The 20,946-nt window shown below is 44.0% G+C and overlaps 1 protein-coding gene across 2 annotated transcripts in view; it reads right to left on the reverse strand.

Annotated features, from left to right (window-relative positions):
- The window catches only part of TANC1 (tetratricopeptide repeat, ankyrin repeat and coiled-coil containing 1), a gene marked incomplete at its 3' end in the record, with an annotated part of 423,607 nt that extends 403,836 nt beyond the window's left edge, over positions 1-19,771 (reverse strand). For both annotated transcript variants that reach the window (XM_082260319.1, XM_082260322.1), the window contains exon 1: positions 19,708-19,771. The remainder of the gene's footprint in view (positions 1-19,707) is intronic.
- Between the last annotated feature and the right edge of the window lie 1,175 nt (positions 19,772-20,946).

A 20,946-nucleotide genomic window follows, 5' to 3' on the forward strand; every position in this document is an offset into this window, starting at 1 on the left:
AAGAATGCGTTTCTTGTTTTTACATTTATGTCAAACTGGTGTTATATGGGCCACCTTTAGCGCTCTCTCATTTTTATTGTCGCCCTTAAAGAGGTTGTAAACCCGTTTAAATTTTTTTTTTTTTTTTTACATCCTGCAAGAGAAACACATAATGAGCTAGTATGCATCGCATACTAGCTCATTATGAAATACTTACCTTAGAACGAGCCCCCGCCGTGCCGCTCACTTACCTGTATGACGAGCGACATGTTCAGTCGCCCGTCTTCCGGGATCGCGGCATCCGGCCATCTGATTGGCCGGAGCCGCAGTGACGTCACTCCCGCGCACGCGCGCGGGAGCCGACGCTCACGGCACGGGGCTCTGAAGGAACGGCACGATCAGCCGTTCCTTCAGCGCGCATGCGCCAGTGACGTCACTGGCTGCATTAAAGGTAAATATCTCCTAAACGGTACATGTTTAGGAGATATTTACAGTACCTATAGGTAAGCCTTATCATAGGCTTACCTATAGGTACAACTTCCCGAGGAGGGTTTACTTCCTCTTTAAGGCTGCATTCACACCTGAGCGTATAGTTTTCAGGCGTTTTTTTCAGGCTTTTTTTCAGGCGTTTTTTGCAGGTGTTTGGAGACAGGCATTGACATCTAACAAAAACGCTTGTAATCTGCCAAAAAAGAAGCTCGTGTACTTTAAGCTTCAGGCGACAAAACACTCAGATGTGAACAAGGGTCATTGAAATTAATGGGATTTTGCTTGTTGGGCATTCTGAGACTTCAGAGATGAGCGTTTTATAGGAGGAGAGTACAAAGAGTTCCCAGCATAGCTAGAGAACTGACTACGTTGCTCTCATGCTTAACCGCTTGCCGACGCCGCAAGTACATATACTGCGGCGGTCAGCCCCATGCAGGCAAAGTGACATATGGGTACATAACTAGCCTGTGAGCCAATAGGGGGCGAGCGCGTGCCGCCTAAGGTGCGCTCCCGCCCCCGCTCGTTCACGGACACCTCCGCGCGAGTGACCGGCGGACCCGATGTCCGCCAGTCACTCGCGATCGTCAGTTACATAGGGAGAAAAGCAGGCGGCTAATGTAAACAAAGCCGCCTGTCATTCTCCCCTGTGTAACAGCAGAGATCATACGGTCCTGCTATGTAGGATCGTAGATCTCTGCTGTTACATGAAAAGCCACATCCCTTCACAGTAAGAATCACGCCCCTAGGGACACGCTTAACCCCTCCTTCCCCAATAAAGTTAACCCCTTCCCTACCAGTGTCATTTTTACAGTAACTGCATATGTATAGCACTGATTACTGTAGTAATGTCACTGGTACCCCCACAAGTGTCAAAAATGTCAGTCAAGGGTCCGATCTGTCCGCCGCAATATCGCAGTCCCGCAAAAAAAAAAAAAATTGCAGATCGCAGCCACTACTCGTTTAAAAAAAAAAAAAAAAAAAAACACAACAAAAATGACAAAAATCTTTCCCTTCGTTAGTAAATGCAATAAATTTTGCGCAAACCAATCAAAATACGCTTATTGCGATTTTTTTTTTACCAAACATATGTAGCAGAAAACAGATTGGCCAAAAATGTTAAAAAATTTTGTTTTTTTTACATTTTTTGGGGGGGGAATTTCATATAAAAAAAAAATGTGAAAAATATTATTTTTGCAAAATTGTCGCTCTTTTTTTTTTTATAGCGCATTATCAAAAAATCGCAGAGGTGATCAAAACCCCCAAAAGAAAGCTCTGTTTGTGGGGAAAAAAAGGATGTCAAATTCATTTAGGTACAGCGTCGCACAACCGCGCAATTGTCAGTTAAAGTCACACAGTGCCAAATCGCAAAATAGGGCCTGGTCAGGAAGGGGGTAAAATCTTCCAGGTCTTAAGTGGTTAATGTGGTCAGTTTTTAATAGAAAAGCAGAGGGACTGGCAGGAACACCAGGGATTTTACACAAAAGGAAGCAATATAAAAAGATCAGGATACTTTCTCATACAGGTACAGCCACATAACAGAAAAATGAAGTGTTGGGGTAACAAACGCTTTTAAGCTGACCACACATGGCTCAGGTCTAAGCTGTTGGTGACCCCATCAGCATGACAAATTTCAATTGAAAAAGCGGGAGGAGCGGAACGAGCGTCACTCCGTCATACCCGGAACTCGGAAGTACCCTACACCGTTCCACTGCCCATGATGTGGCTAGAGGCTTGATGCTATTGTATTTGGGTGAGTGCAATACCTTTTTCTACCAAATAAATATCTAGACAGTATCACGCTATGGGCCGCTTTTGTCTTTTTCCACATTACACTCTGAGAGCGGGTCCTTAAAGTGCCAGCACATCCTTTACATTGGTGAACACCGGATGATTGGATTCGTACCGGAGCTGACTTGCTGGATACAGGCGAAGTAGTCCTCTAACTACTTACCGTGTATGCCCCGTCTCTCTTTGGTAAGAGGCTATATGTGGTGAAGGTTCTCACAAGCGTCTGTCTGCAACATACACCTGGGTGATATGACCCCGCATTCTCATGAACTGTATACCCATCAAGGCTGAATGTGGCTGTGATGTGATTCCCAGTCATTGCTGTTTTTCTTCTATGGGATTTATTGACTGTTCTACTAAGCGCGACTCCTTTCTTATCAATTGAAAAAGCAACCAAGTGGGCCGAACAGCGAGTGCTGTCAGGGTGCCAGGAAACAGACCACACATAGATGCAAGCAAAATAAAGCAATTTATTAGAGCAACAACTTAAACGCACAGTAAGAGTGAGGAGAGAATTTGGAAACAGTCGGGGTCAAGTTCAGAAGCGGGTAGTCATCCAAGCCGGGATAGAGTTTAGAAGCCGGTAGTCATACAAGCCAGGGTCGAGTCCAAAAGCGGGTAGTCTGCCGATGCGGGATCGAGAGCCAGGAAAGTTGTCAGCCAAGTCAGGTCATGCACGGAGGAACATGGAGAACAGAAGACTGCTAGCATTGATGCACCTTGGAGCACAAACACAAGGGCAAGGACTGCAAGCCATCAGGTGATATATATAGTCAGGTGTGCAACATCATCACTGAGCGACGCCCAGGCAGCAGGCAAGTGAGGATGCAAACCGAGTTTATACAAGACAGCAGTCTGCACATGTCCAAGATGGCTGCCAACAGGAAGGCAAGGTAAGACCTTGACAAGTGCTTCCTATAAGATGCAGTCAGTGTTCGAGCACCCAAGCAGGAGTAATGCGGCTGCTTTAAAAAGCCGGCAGCAGAGATTTCTCCATCCATGCTGTTTAACATGGATGGAGAAATCTATGAATGAATGACTACTAGTCTAAGAACAGGGAAAGAAAAGTTCTGACTTGTTGCTAAGGATTAAGGAAAAACATTCAAGACCCCGCACATGAGTCATCATTTGGGCATCCTTTGAAAGACAAGCAAAATGAAAACCAAACTAAAATGAGTGTCTGTTCTTCACTGCTAGACAAGTTCTGAATCAGAAAAGGAAAGTACCGCAATATAATGAATGAATGTTTCTGTGACAGCTTTGTGGAAAGCTGCAAAAGGTCTTTCACTATCCAAACAAGCAGAGAGATAAAAAGGAGAACATGGGAGGAGGTCAGCCTCAGAAACAGTCTCTCGGCTTTATCAGCTATACACTCCATGTTCCCAGCTTGTCACAGAAATAAATGTAAAATGTCGGAAAAGTCGTATCTAGACTCCAAGGAGATGGTCTGATGCCACGTTAGACATTGTGACAAAGCTGAGATTTACAAAGGAGCTGTTCCCATTTTAGTCACATATAAGAGGAATCATGCCCAACGAAATATGATTAGGCCTAATTGCATCAAACACATCACCGCTCCTGACAAGATTATTTTAGTGACGCACAGCAGCCATCATGTGATACCTTCAACAAAACCACATACGCTGGAAGATAAAGCCATCTTATATGGATCAAGGCTACACAGAGGTCAGAAGCATATCTTAAAGTGAACCTTGACTTTGCCCACATGGCAGAGCTAAAGCAACTGTCCACCTTTTGGTCCCTTTCACACTAGCAGATTGATCGGGTTGGCCTGTCAGTTTTTCAGGCATATCGGATAGGACAGTCCAGTCTCTTCTATGGAGCGGCGGTGTCAATGGTCTGTTGACACCTGCCGACATCCGATCCACTAAAAACAGAAAGATGGGAATCGGTTTCTGATCTGTCTGACGGACCAGATCAGATGGCAGGTGGGTATAATTTTCAATCTGACCGTCCACAGAGGAGAGCGGGCTGTGTCTGTTCTGCATAAAACAAAGTGGACAAGGACCAACCATCCGCCTGTCCAGCAGGTGGACTCTAATAGAGCCCACCACATGTGTAAGGGGCATTTGTCTCCATCACCCGCAAACTTCAGGTAGGTCATATAAGACCTCGGCTGGGTTAGCACTCCCTTTCCACGTGGGGTAACATCTCAGCAGCCTAGCTATTGTCACTTTAGATAAAGGCATGTCCAACCTGCGGCCCTGGGGCCACACGCGGCCCGGAACCCCAGGTAATGTGCCCCACTGCCCCCTGTCAATTTTTTTTTTTGCTGGGGAGGAAGAAAGTCGAGTCGGGGGCTTGGCCACAGCGGCTTCCAACTAACGGTAGGCAGAGGCTGCCTTGGAGGGGGGGGGGGGGGGGGCGAGCATGTGTATTGTTTCTGACTCTTACCATTACCACCATGACCACTTCAAATCACTGAAGTGGTCATGGTGGTTAGAGTGTTTCTTTAATATCTTTTAGAAGAAGTAAACCTCTGTATACTGATTCCATTTCATTTGATCATCCTCTAGTTGTGTTAAATTAGTGCGGCGGGTGCGGCGGCGTGGGAAGGGCGCAGCGGCATTTTATTAATTATATACCTTAACTATAGTATATATTTTATATGCAGCCCGAGAAAATTTCTCTACACTCATTGTGGCCCAGAGAAGCCAAAAGGTTGGACACCCATGCTTTAGACACTCAGCCTTGCATCAAGGAAACAAATCAAGTCAAAGTGTCAAATATTCCCTCATATCTGAGACTATTTAAAGAGGAACTAAACTCACCCACCCAATGGTTTTCCACAACCGTTACATTCAAGGCATGCTGTGAATGATAACTGCTATAGTTTTTTTTTGCTCTCAAGTGAACTGTCAAACCATCAAACGGCTGGTGTCATAACTGATCACATGTGCAGCATAATGGCAGATCAAACAGAGGCTAAAGCCTCATACACACGCGTCGAAAATCGGCAGGGAATTTTCATCCGACAACCGATCTGCCGATTTTCGGCTTGTTAGTATCATGCTTCCGACAACCGACTCCAACTTTTTCGTGCAGTCAGTACAGATTTCGACAGGGAAAAATCTTATGAGCAAGACCGGGTATGCTCAGAGAAGAAAGAACACAAAGAAAGCAAACCAACACATGACATCACTTCTGAAGTAGAACTTTGTCGGGCGAGAAAATTCGTGTGCAGTCTAGGCACATTCCAACCAACAAAACACCACTCTGGACAAAAGACGGACAACCGGTCGGCCGATAATCGTTGCGTGTGTACGGGGCTTAAGATTGCAGCTTCCTTGGCTGTAATGGGGGGGGTTTAGTTGCACTCCCGCAGTGGGAAGCGATTATTGAGTGTAAAGGGACACGTTACACTTGTATTTAGGGTGTAACATGTTTCAGCACCCGCCCTCATCCTCACCTTCCCTGTGATAGAGGGCAAAGTTTATTCTCTCCCACAGCTGCTGTCACATTCAAAACTGAAACTTGTGAATGAAGAAACTACAAGTCCCATCTACCACTTCATCAGACAGACTTGTAGTTCTCAATGGACACAGCGAGGGCACTGATGAGCGCCCCTCTTAATCAACTGACATTTTCTCCAGCTCTCTAACAGAAAATTCATACAGGGGTACGGGCAAAGAGGTGGAAATTGTGTCTGAAGGAGCCCGGCAAAGCACCTGCAGCCCACTGATTGCGGGTGCAATCCTTTGCAGGCTTCTATAGGAAAAAATAAAAAATACATACTTTTTCTGCAAAAAAATATATGCATTTATTACTTTTTCCTGAAACTTGAACTTATCCCTAGACCTGCTGCAATTTACCTCAAGAGGAAAGCATAGATTAATTTTAGGAATCCCTGTAAATAGGCCACCAAAATAATGATTGTGAGAACAAACCCCGTCCTATGTATTTTTTATTTTGTAAAATCATTTCAGCAGGGAAAGTCACTATAGCTTAATGACTATCTTGTGCAAAAACTTTTCCATAATTCTGGTAATCATTGCCTTTGTCAGCTTCGGCCAACTTTAGTAACCGGTTGATTGGTTGCTATGGGTAACTACACTTGGCACATTCCCTTTGCCCACCAATTTGTCTTATTGAATTGTTTTCTTTATAGTTTCTACTTTAATTTCTACAAGTTGTGGTTTTATGTGCGTTATACGGAACAATACAGCCAGCAGAGGACAGGATGTTCAGGATAGTGGTTTAGCTGGAAGTACTAAATTAGGCTTAGGCTTTCATTCTAGTCTTGGGGAGATCAATAATCCAGAATATTGACCTACATTATCACGAATGTCTCAGCCTTTAGGACCACTTTTCCAGCTGTGGTATTAATACTATTATGATTTGAGGGTTTGGCTTAACCCCAAGCAATGTGAGAAAACCAAACCTTCCAAAAACCCCAGCAGTCTTGTATGCTCACACTGAGTCTTGGGCAAAACCCAAAGTAGGGCGTGGTAACAAAGCTCTAATTAAGCCCAGGACTTTGGCCTACTCCTATCCCTCTATAAAGGACAAACACCAAGAAATGAACACAGTGTATTACTTTGATTTCTAGGGGATTATTATTGTAGTTTTGAGAGCTATGCTGACACATATACACATAGAAGGCCTCATTCAGGTATGTGGCAGCCCTTGCCACCCCTTTGAAAGACAATCCTCACCGTATATTTTAAAGCTGAGTGGGTTAGTCGGCGGTACTACCCACCAAACGCAACAGAGGGTTTCATACTTGCCATGAAGCAAAGCATGGCAGCTGTGCACATTTACAGCCTTTGGCTGCATGTCCTTTAGGTGCGCAGTCAGCCACGGGAGGTAGTTTGGTGAGTCAACGGGATTTACCATCACCAGCTGCACGTGTGAATGAGACCTTGATTTTAACATTATAAATATATTTTTTCCCTTTTTTTTTATACGTTATCATATTCTCTCGATTATCAGTTGCAAAAGGAGCTCAGAGAGTTGGAGGAGAAGAAATAGCAGTACACTGATCTTCCCACTGAATGGCTGTTCAGGGGGGAAGGACGTGTAAGGCACGGGCATGGGTTTACATATTCAATTCAAAGTCACCCCTCAGCTATACATCACCAACCTCATCTCAATATATTAACCAAGTCATTTTCCCCACTCCTCTCAAGACCTCCTGCTCCCTATAGCTCCCTTGTCACCTCCAGGGCTTCTCTATAGCCTCTCCCGTCCTCTGGAACCCCCTGCCCCAATCTGTACGGCCAAATCCTACGTTGACCACCTTTAGTCAATCTCAGGAACTCATCTTTTCAGAGAAGCCTATGCCACCTCTACCCAACCACTGCATTTTACTTTTGTGAAATACTTATTTAACCACTTCCCCCAAATGGACTTACCCTTACATCCTTGGGGTTCAATGGTAATACCGGGATAATGCCTGCACCTACAGGCATCATCCCGGTATAATTTTGTTCAGCTGGCAATTCTCTTCCTGGCAGAAGTGATCTGAGTGGCTAAATACCCTATCGATCCCCTCTGCGGATGGCGGAAGAGGGTCTCACCCTCCTCCCGTCGTCGCCTCTCCCGAGCTCCCCGGTCCCATTGCGGAGGCTGGAAGCGATGTGGCTGGCGGCAATGGCTGGCTGGTACAGAGAGAGAGAGGAAAAAAAGGGGGGGGCGCAAAGGGAAATACGGTACTTTGGACCAGCCTTTCTTAACCAGGGTTGCATGATACCCCGGGTTTTCTCCAGAGGTTGCTAAGGGTTCCTAGAGGAGAGAGCAGCATTATATTGATCTCTTGCCTGCATTGTCCACTAATGCAAGGAATCACAAAAAAAGTTTTAGTGCCTCAGTTATTTTGAGGTTTTTCTTTAGCCATACTCATTATTTGTTTAATATCATCGTTGAAGATAATTGTGTCATATGGATGGCTTAGGTACACCCCATTTTACTTTTTTTTTTTTAAAGAGGAAAGTCTTGGGGAAAAAAAAAAAAAAAAATTTGTGTACCTACAAAGGAAATGCTTAATGTGCTAGTATGCAAACGAAGCCAGCGCCGTCCCCGCTGGAGGCTGCATCTATCTTCGCCCATCTTCCTTCAGGCTCTGCAGACTCCGGATGTGCTACCGGGTAGAAATGCGTGACCTCACCGGTCACGGCACAGGGCTCTGAAGAAGCGGCACAGGCGTCATCGGCTGCATGCAATGTAAATATCTCCTAAACTTACAGCACCTACAATTAAGCCTCATCATAGGCTTACCTATTGGTACAAACAATACCCGGGGTTTTATAACTACTTTAACTTTATACAACTTACCGATCGCGTGAGTCTTGAGAGCTAAAGATATGATTTGTAGCAGGGGTAATGGTTGAGAAAGGCTGCTATAGAGTGTGACTTGAGGGACAGCTCTGGGTCTGCTAGGGCTGATGAAATCCCATACACGATGGCAGCACCCAGCAGAAATCTCAGGGCCTCTATATATCTACACAAGGGAGGCTTTTGCAGGTAATAACATGCTTAAAGTGGAGTTTCGGCCTATTTTGCAACTTTAGTGATTCCTGGAGTGCTCGCTATGCTGATCAACAATTGGGCATTTTCAATTTTTTTCGGGGGTCCTTTACCTTATTTTCAGGGCATTTTTGATTGTACTTCCTCCTTCTCTCCCCTCTGTAGCCACGGCCACCGTCATCACTTCCGCCTTTGCATTGCATCCTGGGAGCGGTTTGTCATCACTCCCAGGAGGCTGGAATCAGGAAGAACTCCCAGAACACTCCCTGGAATCAGGAAGGAGGACACAGCAGATTACACTGCGGCTTCAGATGCCCACATCCAAGATGGCCACGCTCAGACAGCGTTCTTAAAAGTAAAATTTTGACTTAAATCCAATACTGTACACCTTGTAAGTATGAGAATAGCGGTTCTGTAAAGGGTGATGGATTAGTATTATAGGGGTATTTTTTTTTGAGGCCTGGAACTCCACTTTAATACCCATTAAAGTAGAATTCCAAGTTTCTCCTAAATTGTCTTAAAAGACCCCCCAAACACCTATTCTAACTAACTTGTGTAAATAAGATGTCTATACTTACATATTTTCAGGCCACTTTGGTCTGGTCATGTGATCTGGCTCCTGTGTCATCCAGTGCCATTGCAGGGGACAGGAGGGAATACCAAAAATAGATGAGCAATAGGAGGATTATGGGTGACAAAACTGCTTCCAAGCATTACCAAATCATTGCCAATCCCTCTCTCTTCGTCCCTGCAGCAGGCGCAGGCTGATACAGGGGAGATTAATTTACTGAACCGTAGAAGCCAAGTTAGTTAGTATAGGTCTTAGTCCCAGTTCACACTGGTGCGATGCAGGAAACCCTGCGAATCAGTGCCGGTTCCCGCATCGCACCAAAATCCCACAGTGGTTCACACTGAGATCTGCGAATTCCTGGAGATGTCAATGTAAAGTTAATGACACCCCCAGATTGGTTTGCAGATCGAAGTACGAACTGTGAAATGGTGCAGGAATCGGATCGCATAGGTGTGAACACCCATGCAATCCAATTCCAGTGCAAACCAAAAAAGGGTACTGCACCATTTTTGTGCGAATGCGAAGCGATTGCAGCCAAACATTTTGTCTGGCTGAAATCGCATCGCACAGACATCGCATGTAATCTGCACAGCAATGTGGTGCAAATCACATGCAATGTCTGGCATTGCACTAGTGTGAACCGGCTCTTAAGAGGGGAGAGGGAACAATTTTAGGACTAGTTAGGTAAAGCTTTGAATTCTACTTTAAAGGCACATATAACCTTATGGAAAGATTGTTGTTGGAAGGAAAGGTTTAGTGACCTGGTCTCATTAACAGTTAAAACAACTATGTTTTTTTTTTTTAAGCTAGAAATAACAGAGCAATTCCCTGAAAAGATCACGGCCAACCTGCATTACTCTCACCACTTTCAGTGAGCATGCATGAATTCAGGTAAAGACACCTAACCGGCGCTCTGACATTTATTGCTTCCTTCACCTGTCAAAATGTCAGTTTAATATGTGTGGAGAGCATGATAAGGCACATCCACTCCCACATCTGGCTGGGTTCCCATGGAAAATATCACTTGCTATAAAATATTGTTTTATGACTCATTGAGCGATGCCGGACAATGCAGCGTGCCAGAACCAAATCACGCTTTTAAGTTTGCATCTAGAAGAAAGAACTTTCTAAAAGAGAGAGAGAGAGGCCATGAGCAAGCCAAATGTCTGCAGGCACTAATAAATGTGTTTACAATTAAAAGACGGAACCCTACTGGGTATTATTGGAAAGTTAACTGTCCACATAACAAAACTCTATTGCAAAAAAGTGAAGGAAAAGTGAGCGTTCGGAGCCATGCACCGCCTCATGCGCCGCAGTCAAAGTTTGGCGTGCATCAGCATCCACCACCATAGGCTGACTGCATGCAGCTGGGAGTGGATGCAGAAACCAACTCAATCGCCTTCTGCACGCAGTACAGGTGCCAGCTCCTGTCTGAATGAGGCCTTATACAGGAGTTTTCATACCCCATTTAGAGAAACGTAGTCCACTGGGTCGGCACAAACTTAAAGCAGACCCTCACTCTTTTACAAGTTGAAATATTAATGTTTTACCCATGAGTGTACTAAATGAAATAATATATATCTCAATAAAGAAGGATACAATCTCCAGATGCAATTTCTATTACTTCCAAATACAATTCTATTCAATTGCATACATATGTATGTAATTGAATGGAATTGTATTTGGAAGTAAAAGAAATTGCATCTGGAGATTGTATCCTTCTTTATTGATACTTATTCACGGTGGATGAATGAGAGCCCACCATTGATACGGTCTCCTGTTTTGGACTGCTGAATACAGAGAAAGTGACTCACACTACAAGAATATATAGATGAGGCTGCGCTGATAAGCACTGATAGGCGACGCTGACGAGGCAGCACCGATGGGCACTGACGACGCTGCACTGGTTAGGCGGCACTGATAGGTGCCATTAATGAGCACTAATAGGTGGCGCTGATGAGCTGCATCGACAGGTGGTACTGATAGGTGGCACTGACAGATGGTACTGATAGACTCACTCCCAATCAAGCCCAGCTGTCAACCTGGGAAGATAATGTCGGAGGTGGACAGGCAGTGAGAGCAAGCCATCCTCATCACAGCACCGTCCACCAGAGGGCTTCGGATTGCACATAGGAGCGTGTTTTCCGCTCCAGCAGGCTGCAAAGCCGTGGCCTCAATACTCGGGCAGCCCGACGCTAGTCTGCGCACCTGCGGGTGGGCCACATGGGAGGATTCTGACCACTGCTGCGGTGTAACCCAGGACGCGATTTCCAGTCGCCATTGCAACCTGGCGCCTGGGTTTTGTCGAGCCCTGTATATATTTATATATTATATATACACACATACACTATTTTACCAAAAGTATTGGGACGCCTGCCTTTACACGCACAGGAATTTAATGGAATCCCAGTCTTAGTCCGGAGGGTTCAAAATATATATTATATATATATTTTTTTTTTTTTTTAAGCGGAAACCCTAGAGAATAAAATGGAGATTGTTGCAATATTTTTTATCACAGCGTATTTGTGCAGCGGTCTTACAAACTACACTTTTTTTGAAAAAAAAAAAAATCAGTTAAGTTAGCCCAAAGTAAATAGATACCCAACATGTCATGCTGGTACTTAAATATCCCCATAGGCAACACTTTAAAAACGTCTAGGGCTCAAATTATTGCTCTCGCTCTAACGATTGTGGTGATACCTCACATGTGTGGTTTAAATACCGTTTACATATGTGGGTGCGACTTGCGTATGCGTTCGCTTCTACGTGTGAGCCAACGGGGGGGCTTTAATGTTTTTTCCTATTTAATCTATCTTTTATTTTTTAAGTTTTTTTTTTCATCACTTTTATTCCTTTTACAAGGAATGTAATCATCCCTTGTAATAGAAATAAGCGAATGTAATCATCCCTTGTAATAGAAATAAGCATGCCAGGACCGCTTTAATGAGAAATCTGGGGTCAAAAAGACATCAGATATCACATCTACACTAGAAAAAAAAAAAAGTAATTTTTTTTCACGATGAAAAAATCCGTTGCTAGGAAGTATGACTTTGCTCTGGTCCTCCAAGGCCATAGAGTCGAGTGAGGGCTATCTTGCCCTCGCTCAACTTCCTGCCTAAGGGGACAGCAGACCGGAACGTCTTCCCTGCTACCGACGGGTCTGGTAAGCGGAAAAATTAACCGGGAAGCGGCGGGGGGGGCACCTCTCCCGCCGCCCATAAAAGTGATCCTGCTGGGACCATCCTTATGTTAAAGCGGACCGCCTGCAGTTTAAAAAAATATTGTTGTTATGGCAGCTTTCTGCTGCCATAACCCCAGTATTTAATGTCAAGGTACCGACGTAAAACTGCGGCAGGCGGTCCGTAAGTGGTTAATGAAAAAATTGAATATAATACAAATATATATAAAAATATATATTTTTTAAAACTGTAATTTTCAGTTTTCGGCCAAGTGTATCCTGCATTTTCGGTTTCAGTATTCAGTGCACCTCCAGTACTAACAGATCCGATGTAATTGCGGCAATCTCCCCCTCTGAGCTATTGTGTTCTGACAGGGGTTCTGATGGGGAGGGGTGAAACCGCCTCCCACCCCACCCAGCTCTTGGATTGGTTGCAAGTGCTGATCGGATGCTGGTTTTCCAGCATGCTCATTTGACAGAAGCCGGTAGGGAGGTCAGACAAGAAGCTGTACACACGGGCTGTAAGTTGGCTTGTTTCTGCTGAACCGACCGCTTTCGGATGATTTTAAGCCTAAAATCGTGTGTGCCCAGCCTAAGCCAATGGCAGCCAATTTAAAACGATACGCTGTGTAGCAAACTTTTTCAATTCTGTACAAACAGGAGAATAAATTACATACCTCTTTCTAAATACTCCAACTATTTATATAAAGCGGAATTTTATTTTTTTATTTTTTTTATTTACTGACATGATTTTAACAAAGATCCAATTTTCACATCAGTCTTATTAGCAGCTAGTAGTCGGACATACTTGCTACCTTTACTGTGTCAGGTTGACAGGTACACTAAATTACCGGTTAGTAATTTGAAACTTCTTCATTTTAATCCAACAATTGCACTGCTCAGCTATCAATCCACATGCATTTAATGTGAAAATCTTGAGGTTTCCTTTCAAGTGCTTAAATAGGGCACTTAAATCTTCAAAAAAAAAAATATGAACTGCCTACTAGGCATAAGAGGCAGAGAGGAATTCCAGGAATCTCGCCCATTTCCACAGCTGGGATAAGACAGTGAAATCTCACACTTTGGAGATACCTGAAGGCACGGTGACTGACATCTTGCAGCAATTAACCTGTGACGGCCTATTAGCCACTTTCTAGCAGAGGGTCAGCTGTACACTGCCGGGGTTAACTTCAGCAAAGAAACTGTTAGATACGCTACATAATGGAGCAGAAACAAAATATCATTAAGTGCAATTATCCAGAGAAACCCCCCCTCCTGGCATGCATTTAAGACATACCCCCCTAGCTACCTATATAGAAATCCATTACTGCTACCTGAAGATTAACAAGACACAGGCGACTACTGAGTACAGCCACCCGTGAAGGTCATATGTTTAACTATACAATAAATGATAAATTACTTGGTTCTCAGCTAGCTGTAAGCACGCAGAGGTTAATTCCTGCCACCGCTGGCAATTTTCATCACATGCTTTCCTTTTCTAGGCAATAGATTACGTCTACAATACTCGTCTGCCTTGAAACATAATCGCAGCACCCCCAGATTATGATCATCACTTTAGAAATAATTACAGGCTCAAATAAAAAGGCAGAAGTTTTCCAGCATGCAAATATTTCAATGTAAGGGCTCATTCAGTTAAGCGCCAAGACCTGTCCTCCACCTTGAGTCACATTTTACTGCATGTGCATCTCAGGGCTGCATGCAGGCAGCCCATAGCAGTGGAAGCAAACGCATGTCAAAATTTGACATAGGAGAAGGAGAGGGTTCATGAATAAGAACAAAGACCCTGTGTGTTAAGAATTATGCACCCGCTCCTGCCCATAAGTCAGATTTTGACATGCGACTGTGTCCGTGCACCCACTGCGCCTGCATGCAGCTCAGAGGTGGATGCATACGTAGCAAAAAGCAAGAGGACAGGTCTCAGCACCCGTCTGAATAAGCTCTTAGGGTCACACTGGTGCGATGCCAGACATCGCATGTGATTCGCATCGGATTGTTGTGCAGATCACATGCAATGTCTGTGCGATGCGAATTCAGCCATACAAACTTTATAACAAAAATGCAATGCATAACATCTTGCTTCTGCGCTCAGAACCAGAGCCCCCCGACCACTCCTTCCATGGAACTCACATTTGGCATCCCAAATGGCTGAGGCCTTGCTGCCCTATAAGACCGAGGTAGTCCAAAAGTACTGCAAACAAAGAAAGGGCGCACCGGCCTAGCGCATTATCCTCAATATAGGCTTTATTGGTAAAAAAGTAAAAGTGACTACTCTCAAACAATGGTATAAACCAACATATCAAATCCAAGTATCAGGAGCAGTCTATGTAAATGTCCACTGTCCTTTATGGATAACGGCTGATGCGTTTCGAGGCTTCGCCTCTTCCTCAGAGTCCTCAGCGGAAGAGGTGAAGCCTCGAAACGTGTCATCCCTCAAGGACAGTGGACATTTACATAGACTGCTCCTGATACTTGGATTTGATATGTTGGTTTATACCATTAAAAAATTGGGGGAGCAAACTCTGAACATGTATTTCTAAAGCTGGTGCAGCTATGAACCAAGCGACATGTATATTAAAAAAGAATAGCGCACACATGCAAAAGAAATGACTATCAAATATGGAGACAATCCATAAATAAAAATGGGGATTTAGTCCCACCATATGGCCATATCGTGCTCAAGCCCACCACTACGTCAAAGTACCCCATTATCAGTGGGTCCTACACTATCCATAAAAAAGGGGTGAATCCAGCCTTTCTAACCCTTGGAGACAACACTCCTTGCTGGAAAGATGTGCTAATGCACTACAAGGGACTCCTCCTATATCTACTTGATAGTGGACACTGATAGAGTACAGGTGTAGCCATATGGTTGGACCAAATCCCCATTTTTATTTATGGACCGAACGCGATGACCCACGTTTAGCGCTCGCGTTTTTCCATTTTAATGGGGAATGATTTTTTTTACCTCTAGTAACGGTTTTAAACGCAAACTCCCGCTAAATGCGACACAACGGATGTTTTAACCACATAACGACCGCTCACATTACTGCTACTGCGGCAATGTGGCTCACTATCGTCCAGCGACGTAGACCTATGTCGCTGGACTCCTCCCCTTGTGGGAGGCTCGTTCCCGCTGTATTCGGTCACAGCGGGAGTCGGGCCAGGGGAGGAGCAGCGGCGATCGCCGCCGCCGCTCTTCCCCGATCGTCGGGGGAATCGAGTCTGGGGATCCGCCCGCTTGTGTAAACAAAGCGGGTGGATCTCCTAAGTGACAGGCAGGGTCAGATTGCAGGGTTCAGCATAACTGAACCTGCGATCTGTCCCTGTGTCACTCAGTCACTTCCCCCCACACATGTCAGTAAGCACCAGGCATACATTAACCCCTCCCTCTCCAATAAAATTAACCCCTTCCCTGCCAGTGTAATTTTTACAGTAACAGTGCATATTTATAACACTGATTACTGTAGTAATGTCACTGGTACCCCCAAAAGTGTCAAAAATGTCAGTCAAGGGTCAGATCTGTCCGCCGCAATGTCGCAGTCCCGCAAAAAAAAAAAAAAAAAAAAAAAAAATCGCAGATCGCCGCCATTACTCGTTAAGAAAAAAAAAACACCAAAAATTACAGAAATCTTTCCCTTAGTTAGTAAACGCAATAACTTTTGCGCAAACCAATCAAAATACGCTTATTGTGATTTTTTTCTACCAAACATAGGTAGCAGGGAAAAAAATTGGCCACAAATTTAAAAAAATTTTGATTTTTACATTTTTTTGGGGGGAAATTTCATATAAAAAAAATGTGAAAAATATTGTTATTTTTTCAAAATTTACGCTCTTTTTTTGTTTATAGCGCAAAAAGTAAAAATCGCACAGGTGATCAAATACCACCAAAAGAAAGCTCTGTTTGTGGGAAAAAAAGGACGTGAATTTTGTTTGGGTACGGCGTCGCACAACCACGCAATTGTCAGTTAAAGTCACGCAGTGCCGAATCGCAAAAAGTGGCCTGGACATAAGACAGCAAAATCCTCTGGTGGTAAAGTGGTTAAACGTCCTAAAAATTCCAGCATTCAAGGGACGTCCTGTGTACATGGAGCCTAACTGTTTATGACTGCCTTTAATCTGGCTGCGCATGCTTTTTTTTTTTTAGGTTTATGTACCAGTATGTACAGACCATATCTAATGGTATAGTTACTGCCCCTGCAAATGTACACTTTACTGGCAGCCACACTTTCTTCCCTCTGTGAAGGTTTCCCTATGACCCTATGAGTTTACATTGCCATCAGTCTGTCCTGACTTCATAATGGACTTGTTGAGACTTGAAAATAACATTCAGGACAGTCTGTGCAGTTCATGAAGCCCCCCGCTAAGACGAATATGATATGCTGAACAAAACCACTGAAAGCACAGCGTGGTAAAGGCAATGTCAGGAACAGCATAAAAGCAAAAGAAAAAAAAAACAGACAGTATGATGGATATGTGCCAAGGACTAGAATTCAGAACAATTTCATCTCTGCCTATTTTCCCACCCAATATCTCCCAGCTGGAATAAAGATGGAATTGTCCGAGGACCACAATGGGGTGTATACAGCTCTACATTGACCATTTCTAGTCTTCTCTGCACTTTACAGATGATTGGCACCAGACTGCTCAGAACTCAGACGTACCCATCAACCCGGAACAACCAAATCTGCTGAAAAAGCTGCCTGTCACATAGAAGTCTTTGGGAAGACCAATGTACAGTTGAATGGACCCTGCACATGGATCAATGTCATCATTAGGTGTAATAAAGCAACTTTATTGTCTTCATCCACCTTTGTTGGAAGTCTTTGGCGTGCTTCTCTACCTTTGGCTATATATATATATAAACCTTTATATACACATATACCATGAACATGCCTTGGTGCTCCACATACAGAAATATTACAGCAAACGTTGGAGTAGACACTCAAGGACTTGTTTGCCTTTCTCTGGATCAGTTGTGGGTTCTGCACATAAAGGTTTTTCATTTATATATTCCTTTATTTTCGATGGACTTTTGCCTTTTTATTAACTATGACTTCCTACGCAGGATAAAGACAATAAAGTTGCTTTATTGCTCCACTGGAAGTCCTTTGAGTGCCTACTCATGTATATATTATCCAAAACAGGTATAAAGTTTTGCAGCAAAGATAAATTAAAGCAACAGTGCTTTTTTTTTTCCCCCTCAGTATTTTGATTGAAGATGGAGGAAGATGGACTGAGCTCCTTAGAAACGTTAACAATAAAGAAATAAATAAGAAAAACCATGGGGTGTTGTTGGAGTGGTGGCTACCCATGGGACTATAGAAGAACACTCAAGGACATGTACATTCCTCGATGCTCCACACATCAAAATAATAGAGCCAAGATATAGAGTAGGCAATCAAAATGACTTCCAATGGAAGATGACAGAAAAAAAGGTTTCTTTCCTAGGCCTATGACCTAATAAAGAAACGTAATGGTCTTAATCGTCCTCCACTGGCTGGATTTATTTTCAGTGGCCATTTGACCTTCGTATATTATATATATATATATATATATATATATATATATATATATATATATATATATATATATAGCACTCAATCCCATGTACAGTCCTTGATGCTCTCAGTGCTGTATTTTGGCCTAGGCCAACAAGGCCCAGGCCTAGGGCAGCACTTTGCAGGGGGGGCAGCAAAAAAGTACACCCCCCCCCACTTCACCTGAGAATCTTTTTGGCCAGTGGTTGCTAGAGCTACCTCTCACACCCCTCCTCCCTTTCTCACCCCCCTTCCCTCTCTCCCATCCCCCCTCTCTCTCTCTCTCTCACCCCCCCCCCTCTCACCCCCCCTCTCTCTCTCACCCCCCCCCTCTCTCTCACCCCCCCTCTCTCATTCCCCCTCTCTCTCTCATCCCCCTCTCTCATTCCCCCCTCTCTCTCTCTCTCTCTCATTCCCCCTCTCTCATTCCCCCCTCTCTCTCTCTCTCATTCCCCCTCTCGTGAGATCTCAAGGGTTTTTGCTGGGACCTGTAGTCCTTAAATTTTGGAGGGAGTCACATCCGTTAAAAAGGAAGGAGTGGGGCAAATTTACATAGGAGGGGGCGCCCAATTTTAGTCATGCCTAGGGCAGCACAAAACCAAAATACACCACTGGATGCTCCCTATGTAGAAATAATATAGCTGGAGGTAGGGTAGGCACATAAAGGACATCCAATGGAGGATGGTGAAGTTGCACTTTTACACCTTGTCCTCGTTATCCTACAATGGAAGTCATTTGAGTGCCTACTCTACCTTTGGCTATATGATTATTACATGGCAATTTCCCAGGTATGTACATGGGAGATAGATAGAAGGTGGAATAGGCACTCAAATTACTTTCAATGGGGTATGGTGAAGACAAGGTTTAGGTATAAGGCAACTTTGTCATTACCCTCTATTGGAAGTCCTTTGAGTGCCTACTCTACCTGCCGCTGTGTCTGTGTGCTCCTCGTGTATTAATACAGCTGAAGGTGGAGTGTGCACTCAAAGGACATCCAATGGAGGAAGGTGATGACAAAGTTGCTCTATTACAGCTACATCTTGTCTTCACCATTCTTCATTGGAAGCCATTGGAGTACCTACTCTACCTTCCGCTATTTTATGAACACATGATTGCCCAGGTATATACATGGGACTGAGATTGCTAGATACACAGTGAAGATAAATACACAAGGTAGAGTAGGCACTCCAGTGACTGATGGGGGAGAGTGAAGAGTAGGCACTCAAAGAACATCCTTATTGTCATCGTACATTGGATGTCCTTCGGGTGCCTACTCCACCTTCCGCTATATTAATACATGAAGAGCACAAAGGCTATACATAGGAGAGAATATATATATATATATTATATATATATTTTTTTTTTTTTTTAAGAGTAGACATTCAAATTACTTCCAGTGGAGGATGTTGAGGACAATGTGTAGGTGTAATCGGGGTCTGTATGGTCTTTAGCATCCTCCACTGGAAGTTCTACCTACTTTACCTTCAGTTATATTATCTATCTCTATATATTATATATATATATATATATATATATATATATATATATATATATATATATATATATATATATATATATATATATATATATATATAGATGCTGAGCACACACTGTCCCCAGTAGAGTCCTATAGTCAGTCACATAGGAGGAGATCTCACCTGTGTGGTGGGATGGGAAGGTAGGAGGTCACAGGTAAGACCTGTAGATGGTGGTATAGATGGTGGTATCGGTGGAGAAGAAGGTGGAATAGATGGTGGTATAGATGGAGCTCAGCCCGGGCATGTCCTCCTCTCCCCGGTCTCTCTTCTCCTCTACCTGCCCCGTCCAGAGGGCTCCGCTCTCCTCCCTCCTCCACTCTCCGCTACAACTTCCAACTTCTCGGCAAACTTTGCACTTTTCTCCCTCCAGTGCCGGACCCGGATGACAGCTCCTCCCGATCACCGCTCCTCTGTCATTCCTCAGCCCGCCAGCCGCGCACAGCCCCGGTCTCTCCCTCTCTCCCTCCGGCACTTCAGTCCCACCGGGCGGCTCAGAGTGAGCGCTGAACTCCCCCAGCGCCGCCTCCTGCAGTACTTAGAGCGGCCGCTAGATGTCAGCGGGTGGGAATGTAGAAGGCAGTAGGGGAGGGGGAAGTGTCAGTGTGGGGTCACCAGAGGGCACAGATCTGGGACACATTCCTCATCAGGGACCTTCCAAACTTTTCCTACTAAAACATTAAAGTGACACTAAACTCTGTTTATAAAAAATAACATTCTGTTGAATTGTGTATTCTTAACCACTTTACCACCGGAGGATTTTGCTGTCTTACGTCTGGGACACTTTTTGCGATTTGGCGCTGTGCGACTTTAACTGACAATTGCGCGGTCATGCGACGCCGTACCCAAACGAAATTTACGTACTTTTTTTCCCACAAACAGAGCTTTCTTTTGGTGGTATTTGATCACCTGTGCGATTTTTACTTTTTGCGCTATAAACAAAAAAAAAGCGTAGATTTTGAAAAAAAATATTTTTCACATTTTTTTATATGAAATTCCCCCCCCCCCAAAAAAATGTAAAAATCAAAATGTTTTAAAATTTTTGGCCAATTTGTTTTCTGCTACCTATGTTTGGTAAAAAAAAACCCCAATAAGCGTATTTTGATTGGTTTGCGCAAAAGTTATTGCGTTTACTAACAAAGGGAAAGATTTCTGTCATTTTTGGTGTTTTTTTTTTAACGAGTAATGGCGGTGATCTGCGATTTTTTTTTGCGGGACTGCAACATTGCGGCGGACAGATCGGACCCTTGACTGACATTTTTGACACTTTTGGGGGTACCAGTGACATTAATACAGTAATCAGTGCTATAAATATGCACTGTTACTGTAAAAATGACACTGGCAGGGAAGGGGTTAATTTTA

This window comes from Pelophylax lessonae (genome assembly GCF_965119305.1).
Source record: "Pelophylax lessonae genome assembly, chromosome: 6".
Taxonomy (NCBI): Eukaryota; Metazoa; Chordata; class Amphibia; order Anura; family Ranidae; genus Pelophylax; species Pelophylax lessonae.